The sequence below is a fragment of the Melozone crissalis genome, unplaced genomic scaffold (assembly GCF_028551555.1).
Source record: "Melozone crissalis strain CALT ecotype California unplaced genomic scaffold, PUWL_Pcris_2 ptg000019l_1, whole genome shotgun sequence".
Taxonomy (NCBI): domain Eukaryota; kingdom Metazoa; phylum Chordata; class Aves; order Passeriformes; family Passerellidae; genus Melozone; species Melozone crissalis.
In genome coordinates this window covers 28692244-28704324 of record NW_026535797.1, presented here as the reverse complement: position 1 = coordinate 28704324, position 12081 = coordinate 28692244, and the positions used below count along the sequence as shown (strand labels likewise).

General features: G+C 41.4%; 1 protein-coding gene across 1 annotated transcript in view; it reads right to left on the bottom strand.

Moving 5' to 3' along the window:
* PHYHIPL (phytanoyl-CoA 2-hydroxylase interacting protein like) overlaps positions 1-10915 on the bottom strand; it is a 54610-nt gene extending 43695 nt beyond the window's left edge. Inside the window, exon 1 of the mRNA XM_054276571.1 lies at positions 10799-10915. The gene's annotated coding sequence lies outside the window, so the exon portion shown is untranslated. The remainder of the gene's footprint in view (positions 1-10798) is intronic.
* Between the last annotated feature and the right edge of the window lie 1166 nt (positions 10916-12081).

Genomic DNA, 12081 nt, shown 5'->3' with positions numbered 1-12081 from the left:
ATACTGTCAAACTGCCACTGACCTCAACAGAAAACAGCTCATCTCAAAACCCAGCTAAGCAGAGCAGCTAGCTGCCTTTGCCTGAGCCAGCTGTTCCCAGACCAAGGGTGCAATACCGCAGGCAGCTGCAGGGCAGGCAGTGAGAGCAGGGTCAGTTCTCCAGCCTATTATGTGGTGCTTCCACAGACTGTGGGAGCAAAAGCTTTGCTACAACAATGATCATGGGTATCTTCTTTCACTGCTTTAAAGTTGTTTTCCCCTCTTCCTCCCCCTCAACTACTGATGGAGTCTTATTACTGCTTGATCCAGCTGAACCCTAAGGCAAAGTTTTCAGCACTGGACACACTCCTGCAGAGAGAGTTTTGTATGAATTATAAAGTCAGGGCATTCAAATACTACATCAATTCACTTCCCACAGGCTGTCTTCATGAATGCTTATTCATCTTGAAATGATGGTACTCTAAGAAGTCACTTAAGCTTAATTCCTGATCTCATATCACAACTTCAAGAACAATCAAAAGGAAAAATACTTGGAAAAGGATAAAAACAAAACCCATAGTCAGAAAAATTTGTTGCTGCAACTTCTGCTAAATAAAGAGATCACTGCCTGCACAGATACAGCATAACATGTTCTGCTGTATAGCTCATAAAAAAGTTTTGTTCAGTAATTTCTGTCACCAAAAGATTATTGCTGTGGTGTCCTCTTTGTTTTAGGACATAGACAAACATAAAAGCCCCTCTGCACACACCCTTCTAGAGACTAAAGGAGGAGCAAAGAGATGCTCCTCCTGCTTTATTGGGGGAGGGCTGGTGACTATTTATGACAATCAGATTTTCATTCTGCCAGAGACACCTTAAAAATTATTTTTGCTGTCATTACATGTAGCAGTATTGGTAGCCTTTACAAAGCACTTTTGTGTTTCAAAGATAACATTATCACACAAACACTGGCTGTGCACTTCCACAAAGGCTAAACAACACATTTCTTGGTGCCTTCAATCATGTCTTCAGTCCTGCTGGAGATCAGAGGGGCTGGCACAGGGGAGCAGCTAAGTGCAAGTCACTTGTAATGTTCTACCTGCTAACTAACAAGCAGACAAGCCCTGGCAGGCAGGCTGGAGCTGCAGGCACACAGCACTTGCTAGAGCTCATCTCAGAAGTGCAGCACTGCTTTCCTCTCTCTTGTGCCCCCTGCCACATGCCAGCAAGCAAACAGGAGCACAGGGGCAGCTGACCACTGGTGCTGCCAAGGACTGTGTGTGTGCTCTGTAACAGCCTGTGCTCGCCAGCCCTGCTCCAAGGAAACCAGAAGCCAGTGTTCCTCTCAAGCCTTGGCTGAGGGCAGGGAAGGGAGGGGGAAGGAACTCCCTCATGCTCTTTATCCTGTCGTGGGAGCTAAGTCAGGTTTAGGAAAGTGTGTGAATGTGAGACCATGGCTGCTTGTCCCTTTCCACACAACACAGGAATTGAGGGAGTGCTGTCAGGGCCATGGCACCAGCTCTCCATGCAGAGTTCACAGTCTGGGAAAGTGGGCAAGGTGGAGGCACAGGAACCCCTCTGCATCCTGATGCTGTTCCTTCCCTTCCTAGGGCACAGCACAGTGCCGGGGACAGACAAAGATGCAAACACAGGGCAGAGGTGCTCTCACAGAGTCACAGAAAATGCTGAGCTGGCAGGGACTCACAAGGGTCATCAAGTCCAGCTCTTGGCTCTGCACAGGAGCTATCCCCACTCTTAAAATCACTTTGCCCTTTTTTTTTCCCAAAGTGCTTTTTCCTACTCACTAAGCTTACCAGTGGTTCTCAGGGAAAAGAAAAAAAAGGAAAAACTGCAATGGGCAAATAAAACTTGCCATTTCCAGACACCAGCCAGGACATGGTAGTGATACTCCTCTCCTTGTCTATAGAGAAACTCTAACTCTGAGGAGTCAAGAGACATCATCTTGCCGTGCATATCCTGACTGAGTGTCCCCTCCCCACCCTGCCACAGCACTGGGTCTGCAGAATCACTGAGCAGCAAGAGGCTGGTGGGGAGACTGGACTCCACATTGTTTCCATTGTTCAGAGGCAGTTTATCAATTGTTTGAGGACCTGTCCAGGTCAAGTTTGGTTCTATTTTCAGAGCTGTGTAATGACTGTTGATGACATCTGCCCATGACTGGCAGCACACATTGATGAGTACTGTAAATGACCAGTTTCCATATGTACAGCCACGTGTCTCCTTTCTGCTCCAGGCTGCTGATAAAGATCCACTGGTGGTAGCTGCTGTTTAATGTGGTGAATGATTTTGGAGATTACAGTCTTCTCTTGTGTAATCTTCTTATGTAAGGACTGAGAAAGAAAACATGTGAAGTGCAGAATTTGAACACCAAAACAGCAGTGGATCTCAACATCTTGAAAATCTTTTCTGACTATTCCAAGCTAATAAAAAGCCAACAGAAATAAAGTTCACTCTCTTATATATACAAGTAACTTAAATAAGAGTTGCACATCACCATAGAACCTTGTGTGCTAGGCCACTATGTGGAACTTACTAATCAGATGTTCAGTGAATAATATGGGAGGTAAATAAGCAAGTCAATTTTAATCTAAGTAAAAATTAACAAAACTGAATTAAAAAGTTTCAAAAACTGGAGCTTAGAGATTGTGAATGGGTTGTTTCTAGGTTTAGGTTGGAGAAAAACACGTTGCACTTCCTAACCAGCTACCTCATGGTGAAACACACATGTTGAGACTTTTTGCATGCTGATTTATGATTTCAAGCCATGGTATTCCATTCAGTCTCTTCATGTGCAGCATCAGCAGCTCCTGCTGTGTGTTGCTTGTAGCTCCTTTTGCCCATTCTTCATAACTTATGCTTGTAGTAAAGACCGAGGGACTGACTTAAAATGTTTAAAATCTTGGTGGCAGAGAGTGAGGAACGTAAAAAACCAAAACAAGATAAAGAGAATGGAAAAAAAGTGAAAGTAGCAGAATGGGTGAAAAATGCTGAGAGGCTCTTTTGTCCTTTTCATTCCTATCGATTACTGTCTGCTCTGTTCCTTCCTTTATCTTTCTTTGCTGTATCATGTGGCATCCTGCAAGCTTTAGAACACTGTGCTCAGATACAATGGCAAAGGGCCAACACATGCAGGACCTGAAAATTCCAAAGAGATGAACAATGTTCACGGGTGGGGGCTGTTTGCATAATGTGAGAAATTTCATGTCTACAGAAAAAAAGGTCATGATCAGGAGAGGGTCTGCCCTGTCTTCTGAGCATGAGGGATAGAGGGCTCACAGATTTACAGAACTCAGGAGATGGAAGTTTTTCATTGCTTTTAGATGAGAATTGTATGAGTTCTTAAGAGAGCTGAGGAAATACTGGAAAAACTCTCCACCAGCATTTGCTCAAACTTTTAAATGAATTCAGTTTAGCTCTGTTTGTCCCTCATATGCATTCTAATGAACAAATATGCTGGTGATGAGACTCATAGCCAGTGCAATCATTATGCAGATTATTCAGTGAAGGATTTGGAATAATGCATTGGTTAAGAGTGGATTCCTAAAAGACAGAGGCAACTAATGAAATTTCATCTCTTCCCCGTTGATGCACTAGATATAAACAAAAGGCCTTATCCAGAGAGGTTTTTGTCCTATTCTAAAAGTGGTAATTCTGAAATTGTTTAATATTAAAATGTTTTTCCTGCTAGACCTGATCAGTCTCTCAAATGGAAAACAACAGCCTAAGCATGCATATTTTATCAAAAACTTTACATTTTTCTTTCCTGTTTCTGTTTTTTCCTTAAAATGCAAAATCTTGGTTGAGGTACATTTTCTTGGCAGTAAGATGAAGACTGAACTCTAGGAAAAAATTGTTAAAGCTCCTAACATTGACTTCACAATAAAAAACCACAGACATAAAAAATCCAAATACCATAGATGCAGCCATCTTCTCTTATACTCTGCAGAATGGTTCTGGTAGAGAGAATGTCAGAAAAGAGAGAGAGTAAGGAGGAAAAACCCCAGACTAGGGGAAAATCTATTGCATTTTTTTGTTTCGTGGTGGGAATTGAGTAATTGATAATTATAACAGACCCATTGATAATCTCTAGATCCAGTCAGTTTAAAAAATGAGAGTTTCCTGTGCTTGTTACTGAATGAGAGCAGTAAATGAGAGCAGCCCTGTGAGCACTGTGGCTGATGGCACGAGCCCCACTGGGCTCTGTCCCTGCTGCTCTGTGCTGCCACTGCACACACCAGTGCTGCAAGTCTGCTGCTTTCTGGCTGTGCCCACCAAGTGAACCTGCTCATGTCTCTCACAGTACTACACTGGCATCCAAGTTCATCATTCTTTAGACAGACTCCTCAAGGTAGTTCTGGAGAGCTGGTAACTTAATCATAGTGTAACATGCTTATCTGCAATTTCTAAAAGAAGTGTTCTTTGTGAGGCAGACAATGATAGCAAAAACAAAACCAAAGCTAAACCCCTCAATGTTTTAAAACTATTTTGCTCTCATCACACAGAAACACAGAGCCAGAGGAATTTCAAGAAGCTAACTTTTTTCTCAAATCTATCTTTCCTATTAACAATTTTCTATAAACTATTCCTGCAATTGTCATAAGGTTCTTCCAGTGCTCCTCCTCCTTCCAGTTGCTGTGTTGTTTTCCATGCTAAGCAGTGAGTTGGCTGTCTGGCTCTCTTCATTCATTGTGACATTAGGTACTTAAGCCTAAGGCACCAACAGCTCTCAGAAGGTTGTGCAGGGTGGCAATGCTTTGATTCAGAAGACAAAATGCATCCAGGCACACAACTCTGAGTTTCACTTATTTCTTGACCTGTGCTGACAATGTGCACTCTTTTTTCCTCCACTCCTAGGAGGGAGACACTCAGTCATCCAAATATTTGTTTTGGACACAAATACAGCTTAGTTGCAAAAACCACTGAATGTATATCAGCTGCAGACCTTATTTATAACTGCTGTGTTCTGTATGTGACTGATTGCTCCAGGAGGGCTCCCCAGATGGAGCTGAGCTGTTTGTGTTGGAGGCAGTGGCTGCAGAGCAGTGTCATTTGGTGGTCACCAGATAGTTGAGCTTTCTCAGTGCTCCTATGTACATACCCCAGCATACACTATCATTTTAAAAGTTACTAATAGTGCTTACTAAAATTCTGAAGGAAGATTTTTTTTTCCTTTGGTTCTGCAAAGTTTTTGGTTTTCCTTTTGCACTGAGGTCATAGTTCTACTTCTCCTCTCAAACCTCTTTTGCCAAGTTGTCTTTTAAATTCATTCATCTAATGACATAGCATACACAATGTAATTATTCTTTATTTATATATAATACCTAAATATTCTCCAAGTAATAGAGGGTAAGGAAAACCGTAAAGATGAATCTCCTATGAAGTCACCTAAGACAGAGATTATGTTCTTTCTTCCCAGAGTGACAGCACAAAGGAAGTTCATTGACTCCAACACAAGAGATGAAACAGAGAGATTCAGCTCAAATACACTCAGTGGATAAGAAAAAAAAAGGATTTTCAAGGGAAAACATTCTATAAATAGATCTGGAATTTGATGGCACTGTATTTCAACAATAATGATGATACTAATAATAACAGCAACAAATACTACTTTATACCTGTTATGACACTACCTCAAGTAATTAAAAAATAATATGGCCTAAAGCTATGAACAAATAATTTGGTGATTATCTGGATGAATGCTTTTAGTGCAGCAAACCCAGAATAAACTCAAGGAATGAAGTTATGAGAGAGTCTGAGCAGCAGAAGCCCTTCTGCTTTAAGAGATGTACACGTTGATATCAGTTTCTATACATTGCTCCTAAGCTAACAAATATGTCCCTAAAATAACATGACACCAAAACACAGATCAGGTCAGAAGGGAATGTTGACAAACACCATCACAACACAGAGATCCTCCAGGGCTCCACTCAAGAGAAAATAGTTCCACACAGCCATGAACACCCAATAGGAGCTGCTGAAAGAATTAATTGTGCCCTACTCAGGTTTCATCTCTCCAGTAAATGTCCTACTGAGAGTAATAAAATACTGGATAACAGTAGATTACATCAGGAGTTCTGAAAGCATTGAAAGAGTGACACTCCTGAAGAACTCCTTTAGACACTTTACCCAAACTCCACATAAGAATGGTACTGGTGGCATTTTAGAAAGATGCTAGTACATGATTTAGATATATTTTTGTATTCTGTGTTTCTATTTCAAAGTATTTGAAATGATCATTAAATTCTGAAAGGATGCACATAAAAAGCTGAAGCTTTTTTCCTCACATTTTGACGATTAGTAAACCACCGTATGATCTTTATATGTTTCCTATTCATCACAAGTCTGAGGAACATAAAATCCCTTAGGAACAGGGAATAATTACTATGCAATCACAGAAATGGTATGCTCCAAATTAGGTTGATTTATTTGGTTTTTAAATGTGAGAAATATAACTCCATTAGAAAATTGTGTCAACATCCTTAGGAGTAAAAAGGGACACAAATTTAAGTTTTGAATATACCCTTGCAGCATATTTTGGAGGCAAGCTGGCAGAGACTATCTTAGATCTGAAATAAATACATCTGAAGATGAAAATTTATTAGAAATGATCCTCACCTCCAGTTCTGTGCACTCAGGAGGGAAATGCAGCTCCCATGCTTTGCCTTGTTAGTGAACAGACCATCACGGGCTGGAGCAGCACAGTCCATGAACAGAAGGGCAAAAACCTTGTGTGCAGTTTAGGTACAAATGCTGATTATGGAAGTCACCTTATCTTGTTGCAAAGCAGCCCCATGGCTGGAGGAGCCTTGTGTGTCTCTGTAGTGCCCTAAACACTAAACAATGTGTCCTCCAGCAGCCACTGCAGGAACCCATCCCCGTGGGCAGGATGGGAGGGATGAGCTGGGCAGCTGCAGGGACACCTGCTCCACTACATCTAAAACAATGGCTGTCTGCTCTATGTTCTGTGCCCAAGTGCTCATTTTAATTAAGCTTTAATCTCCTCAATCTCTACACTAATCCTTGGTTCTCTATAATATTAATCCCACAGAGGACTCCAGGGTATTTTCTGGCAACAAACAAGTCTTAGCTGCTGGGTTTGTTCTGGTGTACAGACTTCTGCGTATCCATCTTTATATTCTAAGAAACATGTGAGGCAGCAAAAATATCACCGTTTGAGCATTAATTGGATGATAATGGCAATTTATGGATTCGAGGAGGAGAAAAGGTGCCACTAGAGTGTGTGAAGTGGGCAGCTGGCACAGCAGCTTTTGCCAACATTTGTGTCAACGTGGGAGTACAGCAATATGGTAGCTGTTAGCGTTGCACTCAATAAATATCTCCCCATATGTGAAGATGTGACTAGCCTTTTGGAGGAAGAAGCTGAGTATTCTCTGTATCTGTGGCAGGATTTTAAGTGTAATCCTAACAAATCTCAGCAGGCCTTCATGTGTGCTTAAATACTGTAGACATAAAATTGCTTTCTTGAAATGAAGTGTATAGGGAAGCAGTGAAATAATAATGTAATAATTCACACATTGAGTTATCTGGAGAAAAACAGAGTAATGCTCAACATGGCACTTTTTCTCAGCTGATTCAAGCCTTAAGGAAAAATACACAGGCCTGTTGTCCAGTGCATGTGACTATTTTTGTTACTAAGTGACTTGGATTCTGTATTAGGTATTTGTGCATCCACAAAGGCACTGAAGTTATTTCCAGCTTTTTTTTTTATTAGAAAGAGGAAGGACATTAAAATTATTATTTTAAGACTGAAGAAATTGTTTCTGTTACACATTAACTTGTAATTATTTGAGTTAAACAGCAAAAACTATACTGTAGATAAAATGGCACTAGACCTTTTTGGGGTATTTTTCTACAGATATTTCTTGCCATGAGGTTTCCTCCTGTGGATTTTCTACCACACTTACACAATGATTCACTAAATTCTTTTAATAGGGAAAAAATCTGGTGTTAGGGTTCTGTCCTCTAGTCATGTTTTGTTTTCATTTTGCCATGACATTTCTCTCTGTGAGGAGTGTGCCTCCCCTTTCTCCACCTCTTCATAACCCTTCTTCCCCTGCCTCTGTCCACCACTGCTACTCTTCTGTCATCCCTACACAACTATTAATTCTGAATAAATCCCACAGCCCCATTCCCTTAGAAGAAATTTCTGTATAATAAAAATTTATCTTGACATCAACAACTGAAACATCATCATTCTGAAGAATCAAACCCACTGAGATTTTAAAGAATTTTTATCTGTGAAGACTCAAAAATCTTGATTTATAGATGCAAGTAAAACAAACAGAGCTGTAGAAAATTCAAAATATATACTATGTAACAAAGTGTCCAAACAAATAATTTGTAAAATCAACTGGCTACACAGGTAGAGAAAATTTTCCATTTGGTATTAATGAAGCCTATTCACTCTCCAACCAGCCAACAAAATGAGGATTCTACCCACAGAACATTACCCATGCATTTATTTTTACATTGGCATAAGCATAGACTGTCTTTTATGAAAGGATTTGGGAATGTAAGGTGGTGTAGGAAAAAAGACAGTATTAAATGACAGTGCTACTTCAAACTAAAATGACAAAATGCCTTACTAAAGTGCTTTGGGTACTATGATGGACAAAAATGCTCTTGTATGCATAGGAAATTAAGTTTTATAGTTTCACATGCAAATATAAGAAGGGCCATTTACACTTTCTTACTGAAAAGCTAATGACTTTCACATTTCCTAATAAAACACTTTCAACAAGCCTCATTAGTGCAGCTATTTACGTTCACAGTTATTGGCATAAACACACAAAAAGGGAAGATACTTTCTCCACCCTATCTCTCAACCCTAAAAACTTGAAATTTATAGCTGTAGAGAGATAAACAGCAACACTGCCTCACAGCAAAACCCAAGCATAAAATAGCACCCTCTGAATGGAAATGAGGATCCTGAAATGTTGCTCTGGAAAGTGAGACATCAGCAGGCTGATTTTAGCAGCAGGTGGCCAAGAAAGGCTAAGGCAGAGGTGAGTATAATTTTTTCCTGCCAGCATGGGGTCAGCCCATCACAGAGCAGTGAAGAGCTCAGGGGAATGGGTCTGGATCTTCCCCAGGAAGGACAGAGGAGTTGGGAACCTCAGCACTCTGCAAAGCCACCACTTCTCTTCCAGCTGAAGAGCAAGGCTGTACTGCTTTGCTGCCTCATCTTACCAAAGAGGTGGAAGAGCAGCCTCATGCTGCCATCACTGGACTGGTGGGACAGCACTGAAATTGAGGGATGAATGTCATACTTGCTCTCTCCTGTGGTGTTCCAGTGCCCCAAGGAGAGCAGGAATTTGTGCACTCACTTTGTTCAGAGGGGGCTGAGATCCATCCCCATGGCTGCTGCTTCCAGCTCAGAAAGCTCTTTTTGAGCAGATCCTACCTGCTGAGTTAGGCCTGGCTTGCAGCCAGTCCCTGGGTGGAGATCTGTCCTGGGTGGAGCATCTGTGGATGCTGCTGCATGGTTTGTGTGTTTGATAACGACAAGATAAGGCTGCAGCCGTGGCTGTGCTGGCCAGCTGTCCTCAGCCTGCCTTCCAAACACCAAACAAGTCTTGGGACAAATACCACTGGGGAAATACTGTATAACTGCATTTTGCACAGAGAGTACTCTGCCATGAACAGAGACACTGGTTTCTTAAAGTGTCTATGTTTCTTAAGTTTCTTAATCAAGCAGTAAATCATCTTGTATCAAAATAAAGAGAGCTGGGACTTAATACCCTACATAACTAATTTTCCAATAAGAATTAAAATTAAGGAAAAAACCCAGTAAATCCAAGCATGCTGACCCATGTGAGATACATAAAAATGGAAGGTTATATTTATGAAATTTATTAAGCCAAGTAGACTATAAAACTATTTGTTTTATAGTCAACCACTGTTCTGGTGGGGTTTTGAATACTAAGGGAACTTTAAGCAAAACCACTCCAGCTGCAGAGTAAAAGCACCTATTTCTTAAAATAGGTGTCTGACATCCCTCCTTGTAGAACAGAGCATTTTGCACATATATAAATAAAAATATTAACTTCCACTCAGAAAACAAGCAACAAACAAACAAACAAACAAGTAAATCTTTATCCTAGAGCACCTGTGATCCAAAGACATTCAAGTCCAAGAAAACAAACCATATTTGAGCTTTGTACAGATATCAAAGTGCAAGTCTAACCATCCTTTCAGAAAAGGGCACCATCTCTTACATCTTATTTCCAAATCACATACATGTTCTCCCCTCTTCCAAAAATAAATATTGAAAAGTATTAATATCATGGAAACAGCCATATTCTTTTGAACAGATGGGAAACCTGATGGACTGGGATGCAGTGAATCCCTTATTTGCTGATTTCAGGAAGAGATATTTCTGATTTTGAAAGTTGGTTTTAGAGAGCTTTCTGACTTCATGGCTTGGGAGAAGATCGGCAATGTAGAAAATACAACTGTATGTTGGTAAATTCTGGAGATAAGTGGGAATCAGACAAAATAAATTTAAGTCATGTATCTGAAAAAAAATACATATTGTAGTTGTCTTCATAACATGGGTATTCCCACTCAACTCCCTCAGTCACTGCATACTCAGGATTGCATCAAGCCATTAATTGTACAGTAAATTGTCCTTCTGCTCCCCATAGCATCAGCACTCCCTAGTTTCCTCATATCTGAGCATCCCATTGAATCTTATTTTCCCTTCAGGCAGTGGATCCAAGCCCCTCCATCCCAGTTTCTCTGCTCTCTTTCGGCTGTTCCTTTCTCAGCTGCTCACCTGTCTCCCTGTGGCCCAGCAGTGCTGTTCCTCGTGCTCAGGGTGCCCGTGTGATCCTGGCTGGGGGAGCTGCTGTCACTCACTCCAGCTGGAGATGGAAACTTCTCCTGGGCCCTTCCCGTCACCGAGGGCTCCGCGCTGCCCTGCTGCTGCTCCTCCCCCCGCTCCTGCCAGCCCCTCGTTCGGACTCAGAGAAGAGAGGTTTTGTTCAAACTTGTGTTGGGGCCTCATGAGGGAATGGTCCTGCCCACTCTGGCCACCTGCCAGGCTCCAAAGACACCTGAAGGGAAGGGTCAGTAAGGATCTGGGATATTACTATTCCTGTCCCAAAGGCAGATGGGCACGAGCTTTGAGCTCTGAAGGCACTGTGCCTACCAAAATCCCTTTGCAGGCAGCACTCCTGGTAACCTCCCGGTACCAGAGCTGGGGAGGCTGAGCAGGGGAGAGGAGGAGGTGGCTGCACAGCCAGGCTTCCCCTGCTGCCACTGTCATCGCATTTGCATTGCAGGGAGATGATCTGGCTGCCTTTGTGTGGCCCTTTGGCAGGAGCCCAGCAGCATTTCTGTGCCACTGCTCACATTGTACTGCAGGAGTATAAACACAGGCTTGTCCACAGTGCTCTCAACAGCTCTGGAGGAAATCCATGATTGCCCAGTGTCAAATAGGCCAGAGAAGCTGGGCTTTCTGTACACCAGCTACTGTCCTTATCCTAATACCCTGTCTCTTGTAGAAATGTGGAAATTTGCTGGTATCAGAGAAATAGGACAGCATGATATTACTGTGATAAATATTCTCATTCAGGGCTTGACGCTACAACATTTTCTTTAATGCTCCACTATTTCTAAAGACTCAAACTGGCCAGTGTCTAACATTTCTCAAGACCATGCCAAGGTGCCACAGAGAAATATAACTGAGGCAGAAAATAATGTTTGAGAAGAAAAAAAGTGAGTTGTTAGTGTGAGGAGAAAAATTATTTCGAAACTAGAAAATAAAATCTCAACCAATCCTTTCCCTACACTATAAATATATAAAAGCATAAACTATGTTATCAATACTCTACTCCTTCCTGTCCAATTTCTCTTTGACAGAGAGAATAATTCTGTAAAACATAAAGGCAAGATCTTTCATCTACCCAGAAGTCTTAGTACCATACTTGTTAGTCACTATATATGAGTTACTTAATGAGATACTGGACCATTATGCTGGTTTTTTGTGGATTTGTGTGACCATGCAAATTTCCATTCCTGAGAACACAAGAAACAGATCAGAAAAAATCAGCAAGA